This window comes from Callithrix jacchus, chromosome 19 (genome assembly GCF_049354715.1).
Source record: "Callithrix jacchus isolate 240 chromosome 19, calJac240_pri, whole genome shotgun sequence".
Classification (NCBI taxonomy): Eukaryota; Metazoa; Chordata; class Mammalia; order Primates; family Cebidae; genus Callithrix; species Callithrix jacchus.
In genome coordinates this window covers 18,758,585-18,768,611 of record NC_133520.1, presented here as the reverse complement: position 1 = coordinate 18,768,611, position 10,027 = coordinate 18,758,585, and the positions used below count along the sequence as shown (strand labels likewise).

Sequence of the window (10,027 nt, the reverse complement as noted above, 5' to 3'; positions counted from 1 at the left end):
CTCCCCATTCTCCCCACTGGGCACCTCCCCCTGCCCTACACACACACACACACACACACACACACACACACACACACACACACACACACACACGAGTAGTAGAGGAGCGTCTGATCTCTACCACCAGCATGGCACCTATGGAAACAAAGTCTTGTGCAGCCACCTAGTGGTGTCTTTTCACCCCTGCAGTTCTCCATGTCTTCTAAAGGAAATAACTGAGGGAGGCACTGAGATATTTTGAAGACCATGCACTTCCTCAAGGCATCCAGGATCACACCCAGAGGTGAGCCAGAGGGAAAAAAGGAGAGCAACCTCAGAGTGAGCTTGGCTCCAGCTGGCTGCTGCCTCACTTCCTTGGGGGTCAGCGGCCAAAGGTGGTGGCCGGGAGGTCAGAAGACCCTGCATCACCCGAAGGAAGTGATGTCATGGTCTCCTTTTCAGAGAAGCCTTTGATACGAAGAGCGGAGGCAGGGGGATAGGAATGAGTGCCAGGGTGGGACAGACAGTCCTTGTTCCTTGGGAAACGTCAGGTTTTCAGAGACTTGTTTCATAAATATGCCTTGCCTCAATTTTGAACCCTCCATTTGAGTTCCTTTACAGAATTGTCCCTTGTGACCAAGAAATTGTTGTGATTGTAGAGGACACAGAAAAGGGTCAACTGAGCAGTGATCAGAGAACAAGGGAAGGCAGAACTCAACAGCCACTGGGCAATGGGGTTTAAATGAAGAGCCATAATGTTGAACGAGGCTCCCAGGAGCTCCTAAGGACTCTGGAACCTTTCCAGAAGGTTGGGATCTTCCACCTTCACAGGTCCTGGGGTGCTGGACCCAAGAAGGAGATGGAACTCAAAGATCAGCACTGATCAGACACACATCATTAGAAATACCTTTCTTCCCATTCCGTACATGACCCTACGAGACCACTGTGAGTGCTACCATCACATGAGCACCTTGCCTTTGAGGATTTGACCTTTTTTCACCTGAGTAGTAATGTATCCGATGCCCACTGGCTCCTATCTTTACCCAAGGACAGCTCTGTGTAAGCCCTTCTCATCTGCCTACAACTTCTGCCTATAAAGTCTTCTGCCTATAAAGTCCATTTAAAATAAATGGAACTTTCCCTCACACCTTCGATCCATACTCACCCACACCCACACTGCTCACCAGTGTCTCCAAAGAGCAGTTTATTCTGACCACTCTGTTCTGACCCCATTCCCATCTGGCTTCTGTCCTAACCATGACTGAAATTGCCCTTTTGGAGGTTGCTCATGACCTTCTACTTGCCAAATCCAAAGGCTTCATTAATAATAACATGTCAGTTTTGATATTTTATACAGTCACAGCCCCTAGTGTTCAAGGATGTAACTCAATTTTCCTAGAACTTACCTCAAATCATTAACTCAATGTCTGCTTGGCAGCAGAAAATGTGGTCTTCCTAATTCAAGATAAATCCAGCCCTTTCTGTTTTTTCTCTTTTATTTTATAGAGGTGGAATCTTGCTCTGTCACCTAGCGGGAGTGCAGTGGCACAATCATAGTTCACTGTAGCCTCAACCTCCTGGGCCCAAGGGATCCTCCTGCCTCAACCTCCCAAGTAGTTGGGATTACAGATGCATGCCATCACACTTGGATAATTTAAAAAATTTTTTTGTAGACATGAGAGTCTCGATTTGTTGCCCAGAGTGCTCTCAAACTCATGGGCTCAAGCAGTCCTCCCACCTCAGCCTCCCAAAGTGCTGGGATTACAGGTGTGAGCCATTGTACCCAGTGCCCACTCTGTTTTTATTTTTATGTAACTTGTGTTTGCAATGTACCATCAGACTCATTCTGATTTTTTTTTTTTCTTTTTTGAGACAGGCTCTTGCTCTGTTGCCCAAGCTAGAGTGCAGTGGTGTGGTCTCAGCTCACGGCAACCTCTGCCTCCTGGGCTCAAACAATTAACCCTCCTCAGCCTCCCGAGTAGCTGAGACTAAAGGCACACACCACCACACCTGGCTAATTTTTTTGCATTTTTAATAGAGATAGGGTTTCGCCATGTTGCCCAGGCTGGTCTCAAAGTCCTGCCCACCTCAGCCTCCCAAAGGGCTGGAGTTACAGGTGTGAGCCACCACACCTGGCCCCATTCTGTTTTAAAACAGAATTAAAACATAGTCTTTGAGTCGCAAATCAGAAGTTCCCTCCCCTTATTCCGCCACGTTTTTTAGTCTCTGTAGCTGCAGAGGGCATGTGTCTGTGAGGCAGGGTTCGTGTGTCATGTTGGTGCAGAGAGAAAAGCAGCATCTGGCCCATCATGACATTCTGTTTACACCTGTATCCACTGATTGGTGGCTCTTGCCACTTAGTCTCAGGGTCCTGAGCCAGCACTAGTTTCTGATGTCCAAGTTTCCACTGTCGCCTCCCTTTGCCTGCATCGTTATGGTCCAGACTGCAGCTCCTTTGGATCCTTTTGGCTTGTTCAAAGCCTCTCTGCATCCCTTTTGGTGGCTGTAGAAACTTTTCAGATTTTCCCCGGCCTCGCCAAGATGCATGGGGCTCTGTATGGCCACCCTAGATCTTGGCTGCTCCGTTCTTCCAATGCCATTCTGGATGTGGAAATTCTCCCAGAAACTATGATTCTCCCTGGTACATTCTCAGAGGAGAGACACACGTGCCCCCTGCTATAGAATCCCTGGTGATGTATGAATTTCTTTGAGTGTGACCAGAAAGAGAATGTATTTTATATCTCAGCTGAGCACACATACACAACACACATGAAGCAACAACTTCATGAAACATTACCAGGACCTTGCAATGAACTCTGGCATTTCCTATTCCATTGTATTCTGTTTCTTTTAATGCTGGTTTTATTCCAGTAAACCAATTTTATGACATAAGAGGTCTCAGTGCACAGTTTAAAAAATCATGCCTCAATAGTGGGTTTACTTGGTTCAGAGGGTGGGCTCTAGGCTCCACACCAAAACTCAGGAAGCAGCTACACGCTTGTTTTGTTCTTTCTCAAAACGCACAGCTTTCGGAATCAAAGAAAGTCCTGCCTCTCAAGCTGTTGTCTCTACTATGGGTTTAAAATAAATCCATTCAGACATTCAACAGATTTTTTCTTCTCAGCTTTATCTACTTTCTGTCTGAGAACAATGTGTGTGGAATGTGACAGAATGATAGAGAAAAGAGTAATGGCTATAAAGAAGCACAAGGGGGGAGAAAAACCTGTTAATATTCCAAAATATAACTAATCCCAGCACTTTGAGAGGGAGAGGTAGGTGGATCACTTGAGGTCAGGAGCTGGAGACCGGCCTGGCCAGCATGGTGAAACCCTATTTCTAGCAGGTACCTCTAATCCCAGCTACTCAGAAGGCTGAAGCATGAGAATCGCTTGAACCTGGGAGGTGGAGGTTGCAGTATGCTGAGGTTGTACCACTCACTCCAGCCTGGGTGCAGAGCAAGACTTAGTTAAAAAAAATAATAATAATATATATATATGTATATATATATCTCCAGGGTGTGATTCCGTCCTATGTGGCTGTTCTTTTGAGCAGTGGTTGTCTATCTCCGTCCACCTTCTCTTTCACCTAAGTGTGTGCCACCATCCGATGGAAGATTTGATGGACATGGACATGAGTCCCCTGAGGCCCCAGAACTATCTTTTCGGTTGCGAACTAAAGGCCAACAAAGATGATTACTTTTAGGTAGATAATGATGAAAATGAGCACCAGTTATCTTTAAGAACGGTCAGTTTAGGAGCTGGTGCAAAGGATGAATTGCACATTGTTGAAGCAGAGGCAATGAATTACGAAGGCAGTCCAATCAAAGTAACACTGGCAGCTTTGAAAATGTCTGTACAGCCAACGGTTTCCCTTGGGGGCTTTGAAATAACACCACCCGTGGTCTAACGATTGAAGTGTGATTCAGGGCCATTGCACATCAGTGGACAGCATTTAGTAGCTGTGAAGGAAGATGCAGAGTCAGAAGATGAAGAGAAGGAGGATGGGAAACTCTTAAGGATGTCTGGAAAGTGGTCTGCCCCTGGAGGTGGTAGCAAGTCTCCAAAGAAAAAATCAAAACTTGCTGCTGATGAAGAAGATGATGATGATGATGATGATGATGATGATTTTGATGATGAGGAAACTGAAAAAGCACCAGTGAAGAAATCTATACGTGATACTCCAGCCAAAAATGCACAAAGGTCATATTAGAATATAAAAGACTAAAAACCATCATCAACACCAAGATCAAAAGGACAAGAATTCTTCAAAAACAGGAAAAAATTCCTAAAACACCAAAAGGACCTAGTTCTTTAGAAGACATTAAAACAAAAATGCAAGCAAGTATAGAAAAAGTGCATTGAACAGTCCTGGGCGCTACTGGTAAATTAAGCCCAAAGATGAGGAGAAAGGACAAGGAGAGACAAATATAGTCCATACTGAGTGTCATCAACAATCCACACTGAAGTCTTCTGTTATAATCTCAATCCCCTTTTCTGATTTGCCACCCACACCTCTTCAGGCTGGAAACAACCCCACACTCTTGGTTCCCTAAAGCACTCTGTTCTGACTGCTGTGATACAGTGAACCTTGCCCTTTGCTTTCTATTACTTGTGTGCATTTGCCTCATCTCTGACCATGTTTTAAATCCTTTGTATCTCCTTAGCTTCTCAATAAATATTTGAATGAATCAATTTTTAAAAATCCAAACATTACATATTTTATTGGTAATAGTAATCCCTATGGGATGGTACAAATATTATCCCCATTTTATAAAAAGGAAATTAAGGCTAACCTAAATTTGACTCTTTCCCTACTCTTTATATCCAGAGACCATTTCTTGCGTCTGTTAGTTTCTGGCCCTACTTCTGTAAAGTTAGGGATGAAAACTAGACCATCTCTCTCAGCTCAGAAAGAGTCCAGCAACCTTTCAAAGGCAAGGCTGCTTTCAACTAAGTCTGAAAAGTGATGGTTTTGCTGCATAGCTTGCAGCTTCACCTGCACCCATCCCTCCTGCTGCTCTTAGCCATTCTCCATCTAGGGCTTTCTATGGCGTAAAACTCAAGGTCATCCAGAATCTTCTTCCAACCTAGAAGGGACTGGGAGTCCTTCCTTGTTCTTAGCAACCTGCAGATCCTTATAGGAAATGGCCACAGTAACTTCCCTTTATCTTTTCTAAAACCCACATCTACAAAAGGGAGAAAAACGTCTTAAGAATGCAAACAAAACATCATTACAAGCTTGAATTTTCTCATTTGATTTGATGAGTTCCTGCTTTATCTAGCAAATATTAATATTTATTGAAGTTATGCTAGGCACAGTTCTAGGTGCTACTGGAGATTTGGTAGTGGACAAGACAGACTAAATTCTTGTCCTTCTGAAATTTACACTCTATAGGGGCTGGTTTCAGGGGAGGGCAGACACTGACTGGAGGTTTTCAGCTTTCTTTTAAATCACACTTCCTAGTGAGAAATGTGTTTTGCACAGCCATGTAGTATATTCCTTCTCCCCTCCATCTCCACACAATAGAATCAACATGCTGTAGAACAACACTTGCTCTTATTAAATACAAAAACTAAAAACATAAAGTTAATATTGCTTTATTAATACTTGAATGCAGCGGGGTGTGGTGACCCACACCTGTAATCCCAGTACTTTGGGAGGCTGAGCTGGGCAGAATGCTTGAGCCAAGGAGTTTGATGCCAGCCTGGACAACATAATGAGACCCTGTCTCTACAAAAAATAAAACAAAGTTAGCCAAGCATGGTGGCACGTGCCTGTGGCCCCAGCTACTCAGGTGGCTGAGGTAGGAGGAGTGCTTGAACCTGGGAGACAAAGGATCCAGTGAGGTATGGTACTACTGCACTCCAGCCTGGGCAACAGAGTGAGACCTCATCTCAAAACAAAAAACAAACAAATAAACAAAAAAACAAGAAAGCTTGAATGTAGCATGACAGAAATTTCCCAAATAAGCAACACAAAAACAAGAGTCAGGCAACATTTTATTTAATGCATTAGGAGTACTTGTCTGCTTCTAAGTTTATTCCAGTCCAGAATATACAAGGATAATACTCATTGTGCATACACTCATGAGCCTGTTTCTTTCTCTCCTTCCTTTTAATTTTTTTTTTTTTTTTGAGACGGAGTTTCGCTCTTGTTTCCCAGGCTGGGGTGCAATGGTGCAATCTCGGCTCACCGCAACCTCTGCCTCCTGGGTTCAGGCAATTCTCCTGCCTCAGCCTCCTGAGTAGCTGGGATTACAGGCACGCACCATCATGCCCAGCTAATTTTTTGTATTTTTAGTAGAGACGGGGTTTCATCATGTTGACCAGGATGGTCTCGATCTCTTGACCTAGTGATCCACCTGCCTCGGCCTCCCAAAGTGCTGGGATTACAGGCGTGAGCCACCGCGCCCGGCCTTTAATTGGTTTTAAAGGTTGAAACTCCTGGTTCATACAAATAGATTATTGTGAATGGTGATAATAAGGATGCATTCTTTGTGTCTAGGAATGGAGATTCTTCTTTAATCTTACCTTACAATTATGATTCATTTAATGTCTTGTGATTACCCTTGTACAAATGTAGAACTAAGCTGCAATAATTCAGTCACCTCTTTTGAGCACCAAGTTTAGGTCAGTAATTGATTCTGGGTTTTGAAAAAAAAAATTGGTCTTTCATTCGAAAATTTTTATCTTACATTTATAATTTATCATCTGGAAAATCATGAGTGCAAGTTTGAAACTGAGAAGTGAAATGTAACAATATCTCTAATTTTATTTCCGTCATACTGGCTTTACTAATAATGCCATTTTCAATGTATTGTAACAGTTTCAGGAACAATTAGGTGCTAGGGTGATTGCTTTTATTTATTTTTATTTATTTATTTATCTATCTATCTATTGATTGATTTATTTAAAGACCAGGGGAAAGCGCGAATGCAGTCCCCCACTACCACAAATTATGCAGTCGAGTTTCCCACATTTGGGGAAATCGCAGGGGTCAGCACATCTGGGGTGCAATGGATAAGCCTTGCCCTGGGAAAATCACCTTCATGATCATGGTATCTCCCCTGCCAGGTAAGTAGGGGTGATTGCTTTGAAGTCTTACTTGCCATAACAAAATGTCTTTAGAATCTTGACGTGTTTGACTTGGTGAATTATATTGTTGTTTTCTCCTTGAATTCATACACTTAAGTTCATTTTTAAAAAATCAACAACCTCCATTAAATGTACTAATTTAAAATCTCAAACATTGTCTTTGAAATGAGATTGCTTTCTAACTAGAAAAATGTGACTGTCATTTCTGAGTTAATTCACCCTGCTTAGTATTTTCCCTTACATTTCCATAAGATAACCAATGAATTTCAGTGAGCTTCAGTGTCAGAGTATGGTTTGTTTCAGTCTCACCAAAACACATCACTACTTTGGCTATTTATGAGCTCTCTTTAATAAACTTAACAACCTTCATGATGTTTTCCAATACTTCTATGAGATTTAGCAGAATTATTTCAAGAAATGGCACATTTCTATTGATTCTGATTTCTAAACACAACTGTCATTAAGGGTTTTTACAAATATTTTAATAGCTTTGGTGTTTTCTAGCCATAGCAGCTGGCCTTGTCATTCATAATTCCATTACTACTTTTCAGTTTTATTTTATTTTTAAATTTAAACGAAATTAAATTTATTATTATTATTTTAGAGATGAGGACTCCCTATGTTGTCCAAATGGGAGTGCAGTGCTATTCACAGACATGATCATAGCATGCTGTATCCTCAAACTCCTGAAGTGATACTCCCTCCTCACATAGCTGGGACTAATGGTGTGCCATCATGCCTGGCTCTATTTTTCCATTTTAGTAGGTATTGACCAACAGAGCATTTTTCCACTTTTGTAAATATATGCAATCCATTGTGTGTGAGGTTAAAGTTAAACAACACAAACACCTCCACACACTCACATGCATCTTGTCGTTTTGCTTACATGAGAGGAATTTAACAACTTGCAGTATCTGTGCTCTTCTGAGGTTGGATCTCAGGCTCTATACTGGATTTTAGGCACATGATAAGCATGGCTCTAGAAGGTTCTGCTGTAGTACAGATTTGACTAGAAAAACTACTATCCCAAAGAATTATACATTTCAATTTATTAGCTGATTTGGTATTTAAAAATCACATTTATCAGAACTATTTATATTAGAGAATAATTTTTCTTTTTTCTTTTGAAAGATTGATTTTTTAAAAGTTGTTTCATTTTGAATTAGTATAGGTACGTAATAGCTGTATATATTTATGGGGTACATGTGATACTTTGATGCAGGTATGCAATGTGTAAGGATCACATTGGGGCAATCGGAGTGTCCATCATCTCCAGCGCTTATCATTTCTTTCTTTTCTATTTGAGATAGAGTTTTGCTCTTGTTGCCCAGGCTGGAGTGCAAAGGTGCCATCTCAGCTCACTGAAACCTCTGCCTCCTGGGTTCAAGTGATTCTCCTGCCTTAGCCTCCCGAGTAGCTGGGACTACAGGCATGCACCAACACACCCTGCTAATTTTGTATTTTTAGTAGACACAGGGTTTCTCTATGTTGGTCAGGCTGGTTTCGAACTCCCGACCTCAGGTGATCTGTCCACCTCTGCCTCCCAAAGTGCTGGGATTACAGGCATGAGTAACCACGCCTGGCCAAGCACTTATAATTTCTTTATGTTAGGGACAATCCAATTCTACTCTTTCAGTTATTTTAAAATAGACAATAAATTATTGTTAACTATAGTCACTTTATTGTGCTACCATATACTAGATCTCATTCATTCTATCTATTTTTGTACCCATTAACCATTCCCACTTTATCACCCTATCCTTGCTACCCTTTCCAGTCTCCATAACCATTATTGTACCCAATAATCTCCCTGAGTTCAATTCTTTTTTTTTTTTTTTGCTCACACATATGAGTGAGAACATGAGACATTTGTCTTTCTGCACCTGGCATACTGCATTTAATATAATGTCCCTCAGTTCTATCCATGTTGGTATAAATGGCAGGATTTCATTCTTTTTAACGGTTGAATAATATTCCATTGTTTATATGTGCCACATTTTTTTTTGTCCATTCATTTATTGATGAGCTCTTAAGTTGATTCCATATGTTGGCTATTGTGAACAGCGCTTCAGTAGACAGGGGAGTGCAGATATCTCATTGATATACTGATTTCCTTTCTTTTGGATATATACCCAGCAGTAGGATTGCTGGATCATATGGTAGTTCTATTTTTCATTTTTTAAGGAACTGCCATAGTGTTCTCTATAGTGGTTGTACCAATTTACGTTTCTACCAACAGTGTACAAGGGTTTCCCTTTCTCCACATCCTCACACTTTCATTATTGCCTGTCTTTTGGATAAATATCATTTTAATTGGGGTGAGATAATGTCTCATTGTAGTTTTCATTTGCATTTCTCCAGTGATTTGGTATTAAGCATTTTTCGTATACCTCTTTGCCATTTGTATGCCTTCTTTTGAGAAATGTCTATTCAGATCTTTTGCCTATTTTTAAATTGTATTATTTTGTTTTTTTTCTATTAAATTGTTTGAACCCATTATATATTATGGTTATTAATCCCTTGTCAGATGGGTATTTTGCAAATATTTCCTCCCATTTTTGTGGTTCGTCACTTCACTTTGTTGATTTGTTCTCCACTGTGCAGAAGCTTTTTAGCTTGATGTGATCCTAGTTGTCCGTTTTTGCTTCCGTTGCTTGTACTTTTGAGGTCTTACTCAAATCTTTGCCTAGACCAATGCTTTGGAGAGTTAGAAGAATAATTTTTCAACAACTGTGTGAGAGCCATTTTCTCTTTTGTCCAGCCATATGTAACTAAGTCTCATGAACAGTTTACAGAACAGGCCAGGCACGGTGGCTTATACCTGTAATCCTCACACTTTGAGAGGCTCAGACGGGCAGATCACTTGAAGTCAGGAGTTCAAAACCAGTCTGGCCAATATGGTGAAACTTCGTCTGTACTAAAAGAAAAAAAAAAAAAAGCCAGGAGTGGTGGCA

At 41.2% G+C, this 10,027-nt stretch overlaps 1 non-coding gene and 1 pseudogene across 1 annotated transcript; one reads left to right on the top strand and one right to left on the bottom strand.

The window, feature by feature from the left end:
- The first annotated feature begins 3,500 nt into the window (after positions 1 to 3,500).
- Positions 3,501 to 4,636, top strand: LOC100393015 (nucleophosmin pseudogene; annotated as a pseudogene).
- A 2,260-nt stretch (positions 4,637 to 6,896) lies between these two features.
- LOC118149633 (U1 spliceosomal RNA) lies at positions 6,897 to 7,060 on the bottom strand. The gene has a single exon (XR_004737195.1). It is a non-coding gene; the product is annotated as a U1 spliceosomal RNA (small nuclear RNA).
- Positions 7,061 to 10,027: the final 2,967 nt, after the last annotated feature.